We start from the raw sequence: 7,722 nt of genomic DNA, 5'->3' as shown, positions 1-7,722 counted from the left end.
TTAGGTCAACACAAATTAAATTTGATGTCGCGACGAGCTGAGGAAGATATTACATACTCCATAAAAATTAAATTCGAAACCTCAATTCACAGACATTAATATTTAGTCAACGGAAAAATTAAAATTTAAATAAGCGTAAATAAACCGTTCTGTTAAAAATAACCAAGTCTGATAAAACAAACAGTCGTAATAATAAAAATAAACCAGTCTTCTAATAAAAATAAACAAGTCTACTGTTGAGGAAGCCTAAACGTTGCACCAGGAGGGTTGTTTGCATTTGGCTTATAGAGGCTCGGTGAGAACTGCAAGTGATACCCTATGAAATTCGTCATCCGTAATATGTATTGAGCAGTCTTCTCTATCTCATGGAGACCTTTCATCGAGTCTATCAAAAATGGATCAAAACATTTTTCAACAAATTTGCCCAAGAACCATCCACATAGGAGCCAAACAGCGAATTTTTTGTTCAGAAATTTAAAAGCAAACATGGCGGCAACGTATATGAGGACTCTACAGAATTTATGCAAATAAACTTTACGGCGTGTTCGCGTGAGAAGCTTCTCAGATTTGGCATACAGATCCCTCCACCAAAAAGCATCGTCAAGTTTTCCAGCATGGATTAGAGATAGAGATGCATTTGTTAGAATATTATATGCTTCAAGTGAAAGCTCATTTAACTCTTTCCAAAGATTCGTGTTAAACCAATTGTATACGGAAAAGAAAGAGTCATCCCTAAGCTGCTCAAGATGGTCGCGCCCTAATTTCAGTACCTCAATAGCAGTTGGTCTAGGCATCGCATTCTGGCAAAAGGGCTTATGTGGAACCCCATGCTGGATATAGTATTCGAAGTGTTCTGTTACGGTATGGCGATCGAAGTGGTCTGTTAGCCTCCTCATTTTTGAAATCTGCAGAGAAGAAATGAAAAGTTAAAAGAGAATGTATAATTAGTTGATGAAGAAAAGGTTGAGGCAAAAGAAAGAGATACCTGATGAGGTGAGGATGGTATGGGATATTGGGTGAAGATATTTAAAGGAGGTGCAGAAATAATGGAAAAGAGATGGAAGCTTCGTGACAGTCCAGTCCGTGATTTACAAGCTGTGATAAGCTTACCATTTGAAGTACTTGGATTGTGATTTACCAGCGTCCTCCTCTACCCTAAATGTTATGTTTATTTAAAATTAGTGGGTTCATTTTTATTCAATCTACTTCTTCAATAATTCTGAATCTAATTCAGTCCATCTTCCTATGCAGCTTGGAGAATTCACCTTTCAACCAGCTGTCAATTGTGATGCTTTAATATACAAATATGGCCACACTGTCGCTATCCAATTATTTGCCAAACCAAATACTCCCTCCGTCCCACATTCGTAGTACTCCCTCCGTCCGCGAATAGGAGTCCAATTTTTCCATTTTAGTCCGTCCGCGAATAGGAGTCCCGGTTCACTTTTACCATAAATGGTAATAAGGTCCCACCTTCCACTAACTCATTCCACACACATTTTATTTAAAACTAATATATACAAGTGGGACCCCTATTCCACTAACTTTTTTCCACCCATTTTTCTTAATATTTCTTAAAACTCGTGCCGCCTACAAATGGGACTCCTAATGGCGGACGGAGGGAGTAACATTTAGTTATGGCACAGGTTTTAAGGAATTGGTGGAGTGTGTAATTAATGAAGTGATAGATGGAGTGTGTAATAAATGAAATGAGATGGTGGAGTGAGATGATGGAGTGTGTAATAAATGAAGTGAGATGATGGAGTGTGTAATAAATGAAGTGAGTTGGTTGAAGGTGGGTCCCTCTTTGACTTTTTGGTTTTTTATTTTTGTTTTGATTTATTTTAATATAGATAATGACATTTGGGTGTAATTTTAGTGAATAATGGGGTAAAATTTTATGTGCAAATATGGTAAATTCTAAATGTTACTCCAAATGTGGGATGGACTTTTATGGCAAAATGTTACTACAAATCTGGGACGGAGGGAGTATTATTTTTTCTTTTTTATTCATGTTTTTAAAAGCAATCTACTTCTTCAATAATTCTGAATCTAATTCTGTCCATCTTTCTATGCAGCTTGGAGAATTCACCTTTTAACCAGTTGTCAAATGTGATGCTTTAATATACAAATAGGACCATGCACGCTGTCGCTAACCAAACATAGAACCATCTTTCTATGCTTGGAGTCGATCACCTTTTAACCGGCTCTCAATTGTGATGCATTCACATACAAATATAGCTACGCTGTCGCTATCCAATTTATTGCCAGACAATATATTATATTTTTTTTATATAAAGATAAACGTGTCAAAAATGAAAGGGACATTCACTTATTAGATGCTAGAGTTTATGAACAATCAAGCTATGTTGTAAGAGAGCTGAAAGGGCTCATAAAGGTTAGCATTCCTTCTTAAAACAATACTAATATGTCCAACGTTGTTTACAAATTAGTCCTCTCAAATATATAAACTGTTTTGCAAATGTTTTCCGAAATCAAAAGCAATCGAAATCGCAATTAGATTCACAGAGATGGCACAAACACCGTTACATATAGGATTGATGGATGAATTGAAATATAAAAATTATTTCTTAAATGAAGAATATGTAAGATTAGTAAAATGTACTATCTTAGTTCACAAAAAGTAGATAAAATTGTAAATGATATCAGTTCGCCAACGGTATAGTCTATGACAACAAAGTTCTACTCCCTAAATTGTTACATATTGATTAGCATGTAGTCATTTATTTTAAATTGTTTATATTTATAGAGTAATATTTTCCTAAATTGTTACATATTGATTAGCATGTAGTTAGAGATGCCCAAGGTTTTCGGTTCCAGCGGTTAACCGCGGAACCGTAACCGCTGATTCCGGTTCCGAACCGAAACCGTGACTTTTTCCTTGAACCAGAACCGCCATATTTTGAACCGTGGGCCGGTTCCGGTTTCAAATTTTACGAACCGAAACTGTGCCGGAACGGCGGAACCATCGGTTCCAAACCGGAACCGTGAAAAACCGTCGAAAAACCGAGCCGGAATCGCGAAAAACTGCCGGAAACCGACAGTTCGGAACCGTGAAAAACCATTTAAAATTGTCGGAAAACCGGCGGTTCCAAACCGAAACCGGAACCGTGAAATAGCCTCACGGTTCGGTTCCGGTTCCACATTTCAATCTACTTCTTCAATAATTCTGAATCTAATTCAGTCCATCTTTCTATGCTTGGAGTCAATCACCTTTTAACCGCCTGTCAATTGTGATGCATTCATACACAAATATGGCCACGCTGTCGCTATCCAATTAATTGCCAGACCAAATATTTTTTTATATATATAAAGATAAAAATAATTTAAATTTTTTTTTTTGATAGTTAAATTGTTATAGGTTTTGATATTTTTTTCCAATGGAGGTAGACACAGTTGCCGGATTCAGAATTTTGATTACGGGATGCGATATTTGTAGAGGTTTAGAGAAATACTTGTAATTGAGGTTTAGAGAAATACTTGGAAATGATAAATGTTTAGAAGAGAAATACTTGGAAATGATAAATGTTTAGAAGTTCTATATGATTAGAAATAATAATAAAAAAAAAAAATAATAATAATAATACAAACGACTAACCTAAATTATTTGTTAAAGATTTGATTTTTAATGAATAAAACATGAAGAAACAAAAATTTGAAACAACCGCATATATTGGGAATCGTACTTGAGCATTCAAGTATACATAACACGTATTCAGCCGCTGTGCCACTACCATTTTAATGACATATTTGTGTGAAAATATATACTAAAGGAGCCAATGTTTGGAGGTTCTACATTGGCTCCGCCACTGGGTAGACTGGTAGTGTAATTAAAAATTTAAAATCCATGCAGTTTTTTTTATATCAAAACATACACACATGTCATAGGATTCAATTAATTTATATGTTGTATAGTACATGTTTAGCATTAATAGGGTATATGTAAAAATGTCATTATCAGGTGAGCATTTGATTGTTAAATACTCTCTCCGTCCCAGATTAAGAGTCATTTTTTGCTATAAAAGTCCGTCCCAGTTTAAGAGTTACTTTTAGAATTTTTCATGTTTGGTCATACAATTTTACCCCATTCTTCATCAAAAGTACATAAAAATGTCATTATCTACATTAAAATAAATCAAAACAAAAATCAAAAGTTAAAAGGGACCCACCTTCAACCAACTTCACCATCTCACTTCATTTATTAAACACTCTATCATCTTACTTCATTTATTACACAGTCCACCATTTCACTTCATTTATTACACGTTTCAAATCTTTTTTAAAATCCGAGTCATAACAATAAGTGACTCCAAATGTGGGACGGAGGGAGTAAATTTTTAACAACTTATGTAAGCATATATTGCAGTCCTATCTTCTGTAATGGCCGGGACCACGTTAGATTTTTAGGTGTTTGTTTTTCTTTACTCTCATAAACAAACTTCCAAAATAATTGAGAAATCCTAATTATTCCTCTAATTTGAGATAAAGTTATTAATTCAGGACTACATCAAATGCACTTTGCTATTGTACGCGACGACCGTGTACATTGAATTGTGTTTTTTTTACGGAGTGAACTTTAAAAATGGTCCCTGGACTATGGGTTTATCTCGAAAATGGTCCCTGGACTTTAAAAATATCACTAGTAGTCCCTGGACTAAGGGTTAATATCAAAAACGGTATTTTGAGACGAAAATGCCCTTTTGAGGGGTTTTGAGGGGTTTGGGCAATTTGGTCTTTTTACACTTTTAACATTTTAAATCTGATATTATTTTAGTTATGTACTAAATCTGATATTATTTCAAAATTATCATTCTTCTTCCCTTTTGTCATCCTTCACTTTGTTTCTTTATTTCAATATTAGATTTAATTTTACAAAATTAAATTTTAAATTTCAATTTTTAAATATCAATAAATTTTTTTAATTAAAACTATTAATTCATGGAAACTATAAATATTGATTAAAACTATTACTTTTTGTTATTTAATATAATATTAAGCTGAATTGAAGAAGTACAGAAAAATAATATTAATCGTGATGGAAAAATAAGAGCTATTCTATTTAGCCTTCGTTCGGTTGTTATAATTGTTTGTGATTGAATATTATGAAGTCGACTAAAAATTTTGTATAGGAGTATTTTTGTTGAAATTTTCTAGTCATTTTGATTGACTGTTTTCAAATTAATAAACGAAAATTATATAAGTCTTACATTAGACGCATATTTATTTCAGAATAAATCGTGTTATATTGTCTATTTATGATTAACGCTATTAAATATTGATTAAAACTAAGACGTTGTTATATCTTATTGATTAAATATTAGACACTATCAAATATTGATTATGACTAATAATTTTTGTTATTTAATAATTTTATAATAAAAAAAATTTATTGATATTTAAAAACTGAAATTTAAAATTTAATTTTGTAAAATTAAATCTAATATTGAAATAAAGAAACAAAGTGAAGGATGACAATAGGGAAGAAGAATGATAATTTTGAAATAATATCAGATTTAGTACATAACTAAAATAATATCAGATTTAAAATTTTAAAAGTGTAAAAAGACTAAATTGCCCAAACCCCCAAAACCCCTCAAAAGGGCATTTTTGTCTCAAAATATCGTTTTTGATATTAACCCTTAGTCCAAGGACTACTGGTGATATTTTTAAAGTCCAGGGACCATTTTAGAGATAAACCTATAGTCCAGGGACCATTTTTGAAGTTCACTCTTTTTTATAAACAATGTAGTACTTCCCCCATCCGTGAATAGGAGTCTAATTTCTTTTTGACAAATGTTTTAAGCAATGTTAAAAAAAGTGGATGGAGAAAGTTAGTTTAATTTGAGTCTCACTTCTATATATTAATTTTAAATGATACGTGAGTAGAATGAGTTGGTGGATTGTGACGTCACTTTACGATTTTTGGTAGTTTTAATTACACTTCGAACAATTTAAATTTTTGGCAGATACAGTAAGTAAAAAACAAATATTTTTATTTTTTATTAATGTATTAAAAATTAGTGGATTCATTTATATTCATACTAGTCGATTTTTCTATGCTTGGAGAAATCAACTTAAAGTGGGAATGGTTACTAATCTTACTATTGACGGACGGAGAAAATAGTATACCTTTTAGTGAATCAACTCTTAAATTCACTCCAAAATCGAATTTCTCCACTTATATGTATTCTGAATTGAAGCTAATTAACATTCATTTGGGCAACTAAAATTTGGGAGGACATGGGAGGGACCATCATTTAATAACCTTTCCATTTTTAAGAAAAAGTAAACAAAGAAAATCTGCAAAGATATTATGAAGTTTCAGAAGTAGGGGTGCAAATTTAGTTTTCGGGTTTCGGGTATACCTGATCCCGACCCAATACCCGGCGGATTTTGGGTACCCGAAACCTGAAATTATGGGTTCTGGTACAGATTTGGGTAGTTAATGTTAGGATTTTTTGGATTTAGGGTACCTGAAACTCATATTACGGTACCCGATTAAATCTGATTAGTTATGTATTTGTGATAAATAATTTAATTTAGCATAGTGCCTACGTCCCGTAGAGTAAATTTGTTTGTACATTCAGATTTGTGAATGTTTTTAGTATAATGCAACCCGATTTAGGGTTGCTTTGACTGTTTATTGTTCTATTATCTAGGCTTTAATATTTCTTTACATTTGCGTTTTGTTTTATTTAAACATCATGTTGCATTATTTATGTGCTTACATATTATCTTTTCAATATGTAGTTGTGCTTTCTCTATTTTATTTACATATTTATTTAAAATCTTAAAATTTATTTTAGTCTCCTTTGAGTTCAATTTATGCCAAAAATTTCTTTAATTTAAAATTAAGTAGTGTCTATTTGTATAATGTCGTCGAATCATAATCTAGAGAAAGCTAAAGCATTAAAATTATAGATTAAACTATTAATAATAGTCAATAAATAGTAGTATTGTGTTATTTTTAATAATTTATATTCTTATCACAATATAATTTAGGGGGATTTTTCTCTTTAGTTATTATTTTAATTTCCGCACAGAATATATAAATAGACTAAATTATCCATTAGTGAAATCTATTTAAAACAAGCCACATGAGTGTATTTAAATCTGAAAGAACAAAATTTAATTTCAGTCACATATCTCCAACTTGTAATGGAAATTTAGGCATCTGAATGCAGTTTCAGAGGGTCATCCCACTTATATCACTACAAAAAAATGTCAGATTACCGATGGAAAATTTTCGCTAGTAATTACCGACTGAATTTTCCGTTGGTAATTTAATTCCTTTTTTAATTAATCTATTTTCCGTCGGTAATTCGTAGCGAAAATATTTCGTCGGTAATTCGTAGCGAAAACTTTCCGTCGCTAAACTGACTTTTTTTTGTAGTGATTTTACCATGTTGATTCTAGTACTGCACTTCCAAATAAATTACTATTTGATTTAACTAATCTAACAAATAAAACCTCAATCTTGAAAACTAGGCTGTAATATAGTATGTTTTAAAGAGAAACAACATTTCATTCCACAATTAAAAAAAAATCGATTTTGTATAGAATAATGGCAATAGGGATGGATAAAATGGCCATCACTATAGCTAATAATCATTAGGTACAACAAATTGAATAAATACTAAAACCATCGTCAAGAAAACAAAACAACTATGCCTTCAAATTATTTATCTGATACGCGAGGCA

At 31.8% G+C, this 7,722-nt stretch overlaps 1 long non-coding RNA gene across 1 annotated transcript; it reads right to left on the bottom strand.

Moving 5' to 3' along the window:
- Positions 1-1,087, bottom strand: LOC148931409 (uncharacterized). The gene is made up of 2 exons (XR_016134900.1): positions 986-1,087; positions 1-905 (listed from the first exon to the last, which is right to left on the bottom strand). It is a non-coding gene; the product is annotated as an uncharacterized LOC148931409 (long non-coding RNA).
- Positions 1,088-7,722: the final 6,635 nt, after the last annotated feature.

This window comes from Salvia hispanica, chromosome 2, assembly GCF_029641045.1.
Source record: "Salvia hispanica isolate PSC_SH4W2 chromosome 2, Shi_PSC_v1, whole genome shotgun sequence".
NCBI lineage: Eukaryota > Viridiplantae > Streptophyta > Magnoliopsida > Lamiales > Lamiaceae > Salvia > Salvia hispanica.
The sequence above is the reverse complement of the archived record's forward strand: the minus strand, read 5'-3'. Positions and strand labels throughout refer to the sequence as shown.